The sequence below is a fragment of the Paroedura picta genome, chromosome 7 (genome assembly GCF_049243985.1).
Source record: "Paroedura picta isolate Pp20150507F chromosome 7, Ppicta_v3.0, whole genome shotgun sequence".
NCBI classification, from domain to species: Eukaryota; Metazoa; Chordata; class Lepidosauria; order Squamata; family Gekkonidae; genus Paroedura; species Paroedura picta.
In genome coordinates this window covers 85,505,764-85,519,574 of record NC_135375.1, presented here as the reverse complement: position 1 = coordinate 85,519,574, position 13,811 = coordinate 85,505,764, and positions in this window count along the sequence as shown.

Genomic DNA, 13,811 nt, shown 5'->3' with positions numbered 1-13,811 from the left:
CCCAATAACATGCTGGATTTAGAAAACCTTTTCATTTTTATTTTAGCTGCAGCAAAAAGAAGTCATCACAGGGTGGCTAAGTGTCCAAAGATCTTATGCCCCAAACACAATAGATTATATAAGGTTATATAACTCCACCTTAGGGGCTGGTTGTATGACCTGGACCAATGTCATTGCTCTCCACCCCTCATTCCATTCCCAGGCCAGCCCTGGAGTTCTGATGTGGCAAGAGGTCCCTGGGTCAACATTCAACCCCCAGGTTTACATTACACAGAGTACATCCATCAAACGGTAATGACTGGGGAAGGCACTGGCAAACCACCCCGTATTGAGTCTGCCATGAAAATGCTGGAGGGCATCACCCCAAGTGTCAGACATGACTCGGTGCTTGCACAGGGGATACATTTACCTTTACCTAATCATTTCCTTAAACACTACTCTTATCACCACTATTTGGCAAAACAAGAATCTGAAGAAATAACAGAAAACTGGAGACAAAATAGGCTTGGGTAAAATAATACAAGGATTGGAAACAGGAGGATTAGTGAGCTATTGAAAGAAAACAAGTGACCAGGTAAGGCAAAACTGTTAATCATGGACTAGGAAGCCAAGGCCATAAGTTTCTTGGGTCTAGAATCTTAGAAAGTTCTTTCAGTTGTGACATCATGGGGACTGGGCAACTCCAAGGAGCCCCTAAAAAGAGCTAAAAAGCACTGGTGGGGATTACTTCACGTACTGATTTGAGAGAGATCATCAATTCTTTGTCTGCAGGCTTCTCTTCAGTTTTAAGTGAACATAAAGCACAAGCAATTATGTGTATTGCTTAAGCAATATCATCTCCTAAAACGGGTGGGGGGATCCTTCCATGCAGTTTTCAACCATTCTATACAAATTATCTTCTTTCCATCAACATGGATCCATTTAACAAAGCTTTAGTAGTGCTAATACTAGTGTGAGCGGTGTTATTGAAGAGTTTATTAAATTGCTAATACTTTTTGTAGTAACATGATAGAATGTTCCACTGCTGCAGTGTTGGTCCACTAAAGATCAGCTTGCTGGCCTTGGATGTGGAAAAGCTGGTTTGCTATGGCCTAACTCAGCGGTCCCCAAACCCCGGGCCAGGGACTGGTACCGGTCCGTAGATCAGTCAGTACTGGGCCGTGGGTCCTCCTTGTCCTCCTCCCCGGCTGCTGCCTTGAGGGCTGCCCTGACACTCTGCCGCCGGCTCACCTTTGGTGCTCTCCAGCAGGCAGCAGGAAGTCAGGGGCACCGGCGGGAAAGCAAGTGGAGCAGGGGCTCAGGGGTGGCAGCAACATCCTTCGGCAAAAGACTACCCCCCCCTCTGGGCCTCAGTAAAATTGTCAAGCATTGACCGGTCCCCGGTGATAAAAAGGTTGGGGACCACTGGCCTAATTCACAAACGCCTTGTTCACTAAGGCAAACATTTGCGCCAATCTGTCCTCTAAGCCAGTTGACAAATGACTGTGTAGGCTAGCATGATCCATTGCAGAGTATATTAATTTGGGAACTTGATTGAAATTCCACTTCACCACTACATTCATCTCTACTTGAGCCACCAAACCGTAGTTTTAAACTAACAATGTCTACTTCAAACTATTTTTGATGGACATGGAAGAAAATAATATTCCTTGCTATAGTACTATTGCGATTCCAGAAATGGGTTCTGGTCAGATATATGAGGGATGATATGAAGAAAATAAACGAGTGTCTTGCATGCATGAATCATCCTCACTATAGGTTGGGCAACACATTACTTGAGCGCCAATTGATTAATCACATTTGATTACTCACAACTGACTGTGAAGCTTTGTTTTCTCAATTACACGATCATTCTGTCTAGCTTTGCACTGGGAATCTGATGGCTCATTCATACATGCAAGTCACAACTTGATATTGCAGTCATCAACAAATAAATAAAATATTTTAGAAGAATAGGGAAGTTGAAATGAGGAAATGAAACTTTTTCTACATAGATCACATATTTTACAGTTTCAGGCTCTTAGTTACAGGCTTTTTAGATGTTCATAGACTTTTCTTTCTGATGTTAAGATTTCTTTTAAACGGAGAGATTTTGTTACTGTGTTAGTCCCCAAAACATATTTTTCTTTTTTATCTTTTCGAGTTCCGCTGAGCTCACCTGGCTCCAAGAAAGTGGGCCCTACTGCTAGTACCTCTACTTTTCCTTCTAGAGGAACTGGTTTCCTTCTGTGTACTGAGGAGTTGGGAACAATGTTTCCCACACACAAGTCTGAGGAAATACACACTTTTGACTCTCCTTTCTAACTAGGCAAGGATCCTCTTTCTCTCCTTGGAAGAATTATCCTTCCAATTTGGGCTGAACTGGGAGTTAACACCACAATGCCTGAATTCCCACTGCCAAATATCTGCCCTGGGTGTAAACTGCACAGAGCTTTTATTCCAACCCCAGATCAATTCAGTCCCTGCCCTCTACACAGAATGCGATTTCCGTTTGGATTTTGGCCGATTTAAATTTTCCTTCTGGAGCAAGAAGGATTGATCCGGAGTGACCCTACCTTTACTGTGCGATATCTCAGAGTGCTGTTAATCCTCAATATCCATTTGGGAAAGAAAGCTCTGTGGGAGAGAACCTCTGATAGGCTACACCTGGTCATGTGACACGCTTGCCTTAAAGGAGAAGCCCCTAATTTCTCTCAACTTCTGTCGTTCCTGGATTTTTCCTCCCTCCTCTGCCTTTTTCGATCCTCTCCCCCTCCCCTCTAAGAAAAGAAAGAGGCTCCCTGCCTGGCTCCTCTCCCCCCCCCTCAAGAAAAGAAAGAAAGAGGCTTGTCTCCTCCCCACCTTCTGAGCCTACCTAACCACGTGCAGAACACTTTCCTGTTTCAATAGGGAAGGGGAGGAGAGAGGAAGACCCGAGTTCAAAGCGATCTGAATTCAACAGGATTGACAATGGAATAAACAAAGTAAGTGCAGACTCTGCCCTAGTTGTCCAGACACTGTGGATTATCTCAGTTCTCTAACTAGAGTTTCTCCTCAGAATGGGTAGTCAGCTAAGAATATGTAAGACTGCCCTCTGAACTGAATCAGAATGAAATCAGACTGACCCTCTTTTCAACAGTTGTCTCTCAGCTGCTGCTGGCCAATCAGCATGCTTGGAACAGCCTGTCACTCCAGCCCTCTCTACCTTGACAAGGTTTTTCACCTTTCACTAACTATTGCTGCTATTTCAGCACTTGGAACCTCTCTTTAAAATGCTGTCCATCACAGATGGGAAGGGCTTCCCCCATGGCCTTCTTATTGTTTCCTCAGCATGATGACCAGCAGCTCAGGGGACAGTGTAAGACTCGCAAGGCTCTCAGAGAAGAATGATCTGGTCAGGGATAAGAGAAATTAAGACTGCCACCAGAATCCTGTGATCAGGTTGATCTTTTCTTAGGTGCAAATTGTGTGTGTTGGGGGAGGATTGTTTTATTCTCTCTTCCCTGTGGTCAGCTTGCTGTCTGCCTGGTAGTTACCTGGATGCTAGGATGAGTATTCCAAAGGTGCTGGAGTTGTGTGTGCGTGTGTGTGGGGGGGGGAGTTCTGGAGAGGATTGGCCCTGTACTTCTATGAGGACTGTGCTGCAAGGAAGCTCACAGTTTATCTATCCCTCGGTCCTTCCAGCAGAGACAGCTGTTTCAAGGTGGGAGACCTCCATTGACCCCAAGCTGTTTCCAAGTGAGAGATCTCCATTGACAAACCTCAGCCACCACTGAACTATTGACAGTTCTTAGCAAATATTTGACAGCATGACTCTGCCTCCTCAATAAAGCATTGTTTTCATTAATGACTATCATTTAAGAATGGTTGCATTTGCCAAGGCATTTTAGGGCAGACTGCATGTTCTTATGTGCTCCAATTCAGATAATGAACAAAAGATGATCTCACTTAAGCAGCCTTTGTGGTAAGTTTTTGTGCAATCTAATGATCCACTAGAGAGAGCTAGAGGGTAATTACTTGCCAAGCAGATTATGAGAAAGAGAATCAGGCTGTATAATTAATTTAATCCAACTAGCTATGATCAAGGATCTCAGGCAAAACAAGCTCCATTCTTAAATTATACAGCAGAATTCTGACTATTCTTGCATCCCAGTTTCCAGCAAAACCAAAGCTGTTTATTTCTCTTCTATTTTTTAAATTGGACCATGCTTCTCTTACCTTCAGTTTCATGTTCTCAAGCATCCATTCAATGAGCTATAATAATTAGATGTAATATTTCTTATACCTAGTGTTAGGTTCTTTCTGTGATATTCTGATATTAACCTGTTTCAACCATTTTGTCATTTTGGCATAGGCTTAAGAGAAACCTGCAGCCTTAACGTCATAAATGTACCAATGGAAGAAATTTACAATTTTCTTTCAATAGTGATAGTTGGTAAATACCAGTTCCCAAGAAAGAGAGAAAATCTCAGAATGCAGGAAGAATGATACTTTCATTTCTACACAGTTGCTCATTGTTACTTCCCTTCTCACCTGCACAACTTGGTGCTGTAGTTAAGAGTGTGGACTTCTAATCTGGTGAGCCGGGTTTGATTCTGTGCTCCCCCATATGCAACCAGCTGGGTGACCTTGGACTCCACACAGCACTGAGAAAGCTGTTCTGACCGAGCAGTAATATCAGGGCTCTCTCAGCCTCACCTACCTTACAGGGTGTCTGTTATGGGGAGAGGAAAGGGAAGACAAATGTAAGCTACTTTGAGACTCCTTCAGGTAGAGAAAAGCGGCATATAAGAACCAACTCTTCTTCTTCACATATTTTGCAATCTTTTTTGTGCACTTTGGGGTGAAGTGGCCCCAAATATTGTTTTGTATATGATATTGTTTTGTATATGAAGGGATAGATAAAGAGGGATGAAGAAAGGGGGGATCTATTATTGAAACACCTCTTAATATGGATGAGGGATAACTAATTACATTTGAGCTAAGGATGCACCATACTGTATGTTTTCAGTTCTTTTAAGGATTTGTCTGCATTCCAGTTCTGATTCTTCCTGTCTGCCTGATTTTTTTAAAAAGCCAAACTCAGGTTGCCTGACTTTGCTAGCCAATGTATGCATGCTATATTTAATATTTAGCACTTCTACAACTGATGGAAATATATTCTGAATGCATAAATTGCAACAACTCCCTCCAGGCTTAAGAGGGTAAGCCTCTTGAGGGTATTATCACCTAACAATTTATAGCTATTGAGAAAACGTCAGCTGGCAGTCTGAGTTGTCAGCCAGGAGAGTGGTAAGTTAGGGGCAAAGTTAGCTGGTACCCTCAACTCCTAGGGAACAGGAGTCAATATACACTGACTAATCAAAGATTTCTACAAAGGTAGTGAAGTCAAATATCTCTTTATCAAAGGCAACTAAGAAAACTTGTCAATTGAGAGCTAAGATGATATAATGGATTGATAATAGATTTAATAGAAGGGGGAGTTTCCACAGTGTAGTTTCCACAGTGTATGGAATTAAATACTGGAGGTTCTGAATATTTGGAATACTTGGAAAATATGCTTGCTATTTTTTTCATAGTTGTTCCAGAGTCAGTTAAAAAAAATCAAAGTAGCAAAGTTTAGATACAGAATAGAAAAAAGTGACTACATAGCTCTTTCCTTTAAATCAAATTCTTCCAAACTGTTGAACTCCTTATCTTATTGTAGTTTCCAGTACAATGTACAGCTATTGAGGCTCAGCCAGCAAAAGTGCAGGTTAGGGGGAAAAGTGCTTTTAATTCCCATACCCTATAGAGGCATAAAAACCTATTGTTACTTTCAGAGTTGGCTGCCATGACTTTGGCCCTGTGAGTTAAAAAGGACCCAAGAGAATCTCTGTGATTCAAGATGAGCTACTAAAATCCCTAATTTGTGGGTGGAAACAGATTCAAAGGAATATCAGCTAAATAGAGGGGGGAAAGAATGACCGTTAGAACATGACAGCAATTTAGATTCACAGGTTCACTTTCACTGTCAGTTGTAAAGAAATACATGGTAGGATTGCAAAAGACAAACCTATTTACTTAGATCACATCCAAGTTCAATGCTCATTAAGGTTAGCTACACAAAGCTGAAGCTCTCACGGTCTTCCCCATGCACAACCTACATGAGGAGGTTGTGTGTCTTCTAGTCCTATTTTCATAAAGAGACTTATCTGAATGGAATGGGCATAACAAGGTTTAAAATAACATGGAGAGATCTTAGAACCACTGGGATTTTTTATTTCCATGGTTCCTAAACCTAGACACACTACCATTGACATTTATACAGTTCATTGGGGGCCTGAGGATTATATCTGTCATTGCTTACAATTATGGACATGTCAGCTTTTCCCCTCAGAGGCAATATTTTCCCTCCTTATTTCTTTCTTTTTACTTACTGAACTTCCCTAGTAATATTTTTCTTTTTTATTCTGAAGTCCGGGAACCTGAGGGCAAGATCAAGAGCCTTTAAAAAAAATTAAACAACTAAATGGCATTCAAAGCATTTGAAATTCAAAAATAACAAAAAAATATTTAAAATAGGGGAAAGGTCAAGTGAAATCGGGTTGAACTTTCTGAGGTAAAATTAGTACATGAACAGTCTTTAGTTTTTATGTTTCAAGCTAATGCAAGTTTCTTGAGCTGTTCAGTTACTTAAATATTTATGTTAAGAGGCTTTTGTTCCAGTATTTTCCCCCAAAACACTCCTGTACACTTCCTTTGAGTATCCTCAGATTCTTTTGGTTTCCAGAAATCTGGCATAATCTTTTCAGTACCCAAGCTCTTTCTTTTGAAACACTAATACTTATATTGAATTTTTAAGTGACTCCTAAGGTCTCCAAACTCAGTTTCTAACCAGACCAGACCACATCTTCACTTTTCAAAGCTAACACCCTGTTTGACTGGATAGGGAAATCCCACTCACTAGATCTACCTCCTTTCTTTGGCCTAAATGGGAGTGTCCATCTAACTACTCACTCATCCTTGCCAACTTTCCCCAGTCGTCCTGTGTGTTCTCCTACTCTCAGTTAGGGCTGAAAGCCAACTCTATCAGTACTTTCTTCTTCTCAGGTAGGGCTGAAATAAGACTGAATTCTCTTCAGCATCCAGTTCAGAAGTCCTTTTCTGCTCAGCTGATGAAAACCCATCAGGTCACTTGGAACAGCTTGTTATTCAAGGCTATCTGTGGAGAATTAACCCTTCACAGTCCTTTATCTGTTTACACAGCACTTCTATGCTTTTAAAAAGTCCAGTTGGTCACCAAGAATGTTTCAGAAACATTTAGAAAGGTCATCACCCATTCCTCAAAAGAATTCATAACATTAGTGAGGATGCCAGAGAGTTTTAATAATTAATTGATCATGATAAATTACACTGCCTAACTTCATCCTAACACTGCAGGGGACAACCCATTAAGAAACTTTTAAAACATGTGAAATATTGATGATCATGTTCAGCCAAAACATTTCTTTCACTGTATGAACCAATGGCAGAATGACAGAATAAATTATCTCTTTGGAGCAATAAAACAGCATTTCAGAAATGCGTATATGAATGAATGTGTTCCTCCTCATATCCCCACATAATTGTAAACTTGTTTTTTTTTTTGTGGGGGGGTTGTTTTATTTTTGTTTTGGGTTTTTTTTTAAATAATCTCCGCCTGTAAAAGCAACAGTGACTGGAAAAAATGAGGAAATGGGAGGAATAAGATCCACTAGGAAAGCTATAAGCTTATAGGGGAGAGGAGGTAGGGCAGCAAATAGGCTTCAGTGGCTAAATGATTTTGCTTCCCAAACACATCTGTAATACATCTTTCTACTCCTTCCAGAGCAGTATTCCTTATATGGCAGCTGTATGCCTAAATGGATGTGAGGTTAAAGGATTGCTCCCTGCCTCTTCCTTCTGTTTTGTTACTGATTGACTTATTGGTGACCAATATGTGTGCCTAGGTATCACATATTTTCTCGATGGTTGGAAAGAAATTGTGTTTAGGGACAGATATGTTGACTTACTGCATTTCAGTCCATGAAGAAATCCCACCCACCCACCTTACAACTTACTGTTGCTAACACAGGCCAAATGCACACAGGTCTTTTTTCCTTTCATTGTGCATGTCCATCAGGTTTTCTTTTTCATTCTGCATTGATTTTCCTCCCTTCAGCACTTAGTTCACTTTCCAGTCACTGTTTCCCGAGTGTTCTGAGAACACTCTGTGCCAAATTTTTCCTTATTTCACTTCCAAGCAGAAGGTAATTCAAAAACATGCAGATTACCTTGGATTTCCCTCCTGCCCTTTGCTGCTCCTTGAAGACCACTCCTCCACCCAAACTGAAGTCATTCTGCCTATTCTTCCACCTTCTACCATTTTCCCGCCTTCATTAGTATACAAACTCCATTTACAATTTTCCCCTTGTTAGCTCACTTTTCTTTTTGACCATCTAGGATAGCTGAATTTAAAAAAAAATGGAGCAACAGGGATTTTACTGTTTATTATATACTAGAGGGCAAGCCCGTTGTTGGTGATACAATGGTCGCTAGTCTGGTGCGTGCGTGTGTGTGTGGGGGGGGAAACTGGTAGGCGGGAGCACGAGAGAATGTGGCTCCTTCCTGTCTTCCTTCCCTCCTGCGTTCCCTGTCGGGGCCAAGCCTCCTGGGCACAGCAATCTGAGCACTAACAGCAGAGATTGTTGATGAGCTCAGAGTTACTGGTGCATCCTGACTTCCAGGCCAGCAGTACTCAGCGGAGCAGGTAGAGAGCCGTGTTAAAGCAGGACGTCCCTGAGGTAGGGCACAACCTGTAGCGGCGACACAGGTGCCTGCTCCTGTTCCCCCCCTGTGGCAGTAGCTGGCGCTTGCAACGTCCATCCGCCAGAGGGAAGGACTGCTTGGCTATCCTGCTGTGCCCCGGACATTCTCAAGCACCACCACCAGCTGGCAAAGTCCTGGGATGGGCCATAAGCAGCCGTTTTTCCCAGACAGCATGTTGGCGACAGGGTGGAGACGTGGAGTGTGGCAAACACACTGGCTCTGGCAACCAGGTGCATCTGCGAGTAAAGTGGTGAGCAGGTAGGGATGGAGGGTGGGAGCTGTAGGGGCTGGGCCAATCAGGGTGCAGCCAGCTTTGCTAATTGTCCCTATTCCACCTCGGACACCCCAGACACACTCCACCTCCCAGGCTGTTTCACAAATATTAAGAGGACCAATGGATAAGGATGTTGTAAACCACCATGAGACAGAATCTCTGAAAAGGGCGGTATATAAATCAAATGATAAAAAAATAACAATAAAGTAATCCCAATGGAACCAAGCCTAGCTAAAAGTACTACTGTATAAAACGCTGGTTAGCAATAGGCTCTGGCCCTGGGGAACTAACATCCTACCACAACCATAGGAAAAATAGACTGGTATTGTAAAGCCAGCTTTTCCATTCAGCTGGAGCCTACAAGCTGTGTGTGTGTGTGGTATTGGTATTTATTAGTAGTGAGATTAGCAAGAGGCCTTCTGACTGTACCCTGATGTTCATAGGGGGAACATGATACTGTGTAATAACATTTTGCTTTGATTATGACAAAGGCTGTTGATTAGAACTACGATTCTGTTTGAGGCTAGGTAATTCATTGCTTTCAAATATCTTCTCTTTTTTCCCCTTGAAAAGAGGCCCAAGAATATCAAATACTGTGCAATCATTTATACAAACTTTTCAGAAGTCCACCCTACTATTAGTATTACAATTATATTAAAGCCAACAATAAAACACTGCTGCCAATATTTTCACTGAAAGCTCCCCTAAATAACACCCTCTGACATGTCTTTCTGTAGACTGCCAGTAGAGATCCAGGCCTTCATGGAGCTCTCAAAGTTCTGCAGGGCCTGTGTAATGGCACTCTTCTACCAGGCCTATGGTTGAGGCCAGGATAACTTGAAACAGTTATAGGCCTCCTTTCTTTCTCCATATCCTTCTACTTGTTTTGGGCTTCCCCATCACTCATCTCACCACTGAGAATAACCACAAACCTATCAGCTGCTAGACAGTGATGATAACAGAAATGGTGAAGTCTCAACACATTTTTTATTGTATTCTATAATAGTTTTACTGAAATGGTTTTACAAATTTATGTTTTAAGCTGCCCCAAGCCTACTTGCAAGGAGGGGTGGTCTAGAAATCAAATGATAAATAAATAAAACAGCCAAGTGGGTAACATACGGGTCCTCGTCCACAAGAAGGCATATTAATTTTCTCCACAAAAGGTTGTGTAGACAGATTTGCTAAAATTCATAAAATTTATGTCTGGGTTCTATAGAGCAGGGGTAGTCAACCTGTGGTCCTCCAGATGTCCATGGACTACAATTCCCATGAGCTCCTGCCAGTGTTTGCTGGCAGGGGTTCATGGGAATTGTAGTCCATGGACATCTGGAGGACCACAGGTTGACTACCCCTGCTATAGGGGACAGTGCAGCATAGGATGAAGAAGATCCTGCGCCTCTGACAAACCACAAATACACATACATTGGGTGACCTGTTTATGAGAGCATCAATGGGATAATATGGCTGGTTTCAATACCTATAAAGTCTGATAATCTGCAAAATATGATGTGGGACAGATAGCAGGCTTTGCTAAGACCTGCTTTAAACCATTCATTCCAAGGAGACAATTTGGAGCCTAAAATTTTATGCGTTATCTTTTGAGGCATCAGAAACGTACACCGTCAAAGAGCTTGGGACTCAACTGGAGGGTCAGCTGAAAAAGAATAGTGATTTAATTCTTGATGCAAAGGTTTAGATTGTACTCCAAATTTTGTAGTGGTTTGCTTTCCATCTTATCATTGTGTTGTAAATCACAATGATAAATAAAGGACTCCTCCCTCCCCACTCCCCCCCCAAAAAAAAAACTGTTCAGAAATTCATTTATGAAATCACACTTTTGTGGGGGATGTATGAATGGAAAAGAATTGGTGAGATGGACTTCTGAAAAGTGAAACCACACTGATGTAGGGTGTGAGATAGAGCTCCGACTTTTGTAACAAATCTTCAGTCTAAGCAGGAAGTATTTCATCAGACTGGAATGAGTTGTATGAGAAACTGAGCAGGTGGTATAGCTAGTTAATAGAAACTGTCATCAGCCTTAACTCTCTTATTTTCCAATAATAATACTGTCAAATAAGTGTGTGTGTCCAGAGACCTGGACTGATCTTCAGTCAACACCGCATACTTCCCCGCTAGCATAATTCCATTAAGATCAATTTAATTACATTAGTGAAAAGTGAAATCTTTCTGAAGTTGTTCATAAAGCATAACTCTTGTTAGCTGTTCTCCACTTTTCATCTGAATATGTATCGATTCTGGAGCATGCAACGCTTTAGAAATAGCAGTTAAATCTGTGAATAGATTCGAAAGTCTACAAAATTATTCATGGGATCGAGAAGAGATAGAGGAGATGGAAGAAGAAGTACTTTTCTTCCTTTCTCACAAAACAAGAACTCATGGTCAGTCGTTGAAATTAATGAGAAGTAGGTTAAGAACAGAGAAAAAGAAGTACTTGGACATGTGGAATTCACAAACCTATGGAGAAGAGGTCCATCAGTAACTATTAGCCACAAGGTGTAGATGGAACACTATGTCTAGGCATTGATGTCCTACATTCTTGGTGCTTGGGGTCGCAACAGTGGGAGAGCTTCTAGAGCTGTGCCCCCACTGGTGAACCTCCTGATGGCACATGGTTTTTGGCCCTGCATGACACAGTATGATAGACTGGATGGGCCATTGGACTGATCAAACATGGTTTCCCTTATGTTCTTATGTTCCTCACCGGATTGTGCTATGGAAGCATCATACACCACCTGCCTTTGACCATTGTAGTACTAGCATTGGAACTTGAAGAAAGGGGGTTGGCTCATCTGGGTCATCCTCCTCTAGCTTCAGTACCTGGTGTTTTTTTCTCCCCAGCCTCCCTACTGGAGTCTCCTTTTAGCCAGCTTTCCTCCTCTTGGAGATGTGTTCTACTCTCTCCTACTGGATCCAACTACTGTCACAGGCAGGCCATCTCCATTAGCCTGGGCTGGCCTCTGTGTGCAAGGGGACCTCACCTTCCTTCCCTCCTACCTCCTGACATGGGTAGTACCCTCCCTGTTCCCAGTAGTATACTGGCTGGTGAGGGGTAGGGCAGTATTGTTTCTGTGACCATGTCAGGCTTCCTTTACAGCATTACCTGCCATGCCCAGGCAACACAATTTCTCTTCTGTCAGTTCTACTGCAGTGTACCCCTTCAGCACGGACTCCATGGCTGGCCCCAGCTGCCTGAACCCTACTTTTTTGTCCTGGCTGTGCTGCCTCTGCCTCTCCCTGCTTTCCCAGTCACCCTGCTGTCTCTCTGTAGGTACTGATTGCTCTGCCTCCATTACTGTTGGCTCTCACTGCCTTATACTAGCTGTCTCCTGACACTCCCCATAAGTTGGCTTGTTGGGGGTGCTGGGCTGTCTCGGAGGTTAGAGACAGATAGTGGAATCCCAGCGCAGTCAACAAAGATGTTTTCCTCTCATGGCCCTACTGCCAGCCCTGGACAAGAAGGCTAAAGCACTTTCCTTTGGTGCTTAGAGGAACTGTGAAACAAAAAGCTAACACAGAGCTGATTGAAGAGGCAAGACTCGTCATGATACTTGCCAGTATGTTTTAATGAAGACTCTGAACTTTTTTGTTCTGATTCTCTCAAAACTCCTTAGTGACCTTGCCAAAATAGAAGCAGCCAAATCTGCCTTGAAATTTCAGTGCATATGCTACTAAAATCCAATAATGTTTAGAACCGATGGATGGATGAATGGATGGATGGATGAATGGATGGATGGATGGATGGATGGATGGATGGATGCTGGAGTTGGGCCAGGGCAGCCTGTGGGTTCAGATCTACGCTTCCTTATTGAAGTTCATTGTGTGGCATTAAGCGTCTTTATGATTATTTCTTTATGTTACTTGTATGTCTCCTTTCCACTCAAAAAGAAAACACAAATATCTGATGGAGCTTTGACTCTCTAAAGCTCATTAATACCCCTCCCCTCAATGTTGCTGGTCTCTAAGGTGTTCCTGGATTCAAATCTAGCAAAGTCTCCAATGTACTGACCTCTCACCACTCTGAACACATTTAAACAATGGGCAGGATACAAGTATTGTAAGCAAATGCAGTAAAAATATGAACAGTCAAGCAATAAATGAATGGGCCAAAATGTAAATGGGATTCTGTTTGGCAGCTGCTATGATGAGCCACCAGCATAGTATTCATGTCAGCTGTAAATAAATGGAGTCTTCTCATGGAAACAAAAGGAAGCAGCAGTGATGGCTAAAGGATAAGTGAGTAGAGGGCTACAAGAGGAGCTGCACTTAAAATGCCAGTGTCTGGCCTGAAAGATGCTGTAATGCTTCAGCAGGAAGAAGGCAGCGTTGAAGTGGCACAGCAAGGAAGCAGAATGCAAGCACCCTTATTCATCATGGATCACAAAACATCGCCTGGACCACTCGCTCCCTACTGCCGTGTCATCAAGGCAGCAGATGGCAAAGTGCTCAAGGCACAGGAAAGGCTTAAGAAATACAAGGCACAAGGTGTGAGGGGAGGGTACTGGGACTCATTTGGGGAAAGTCCAAGAAAGGACGCTTAAGCAAACATTTTGCATCCTTGGCAGAAGAAAAGGATTCCACTTTTTTTTTTTTTGGCAACATAGGGATTCAACTAACAATAGGCACGGGGAATGAAAGAAGCCCTTGGTAGTGCTAACGCTCTATCGGAGTTCATAAAAGGAGCTGTCAAGTGTGCACTTAGCATGTT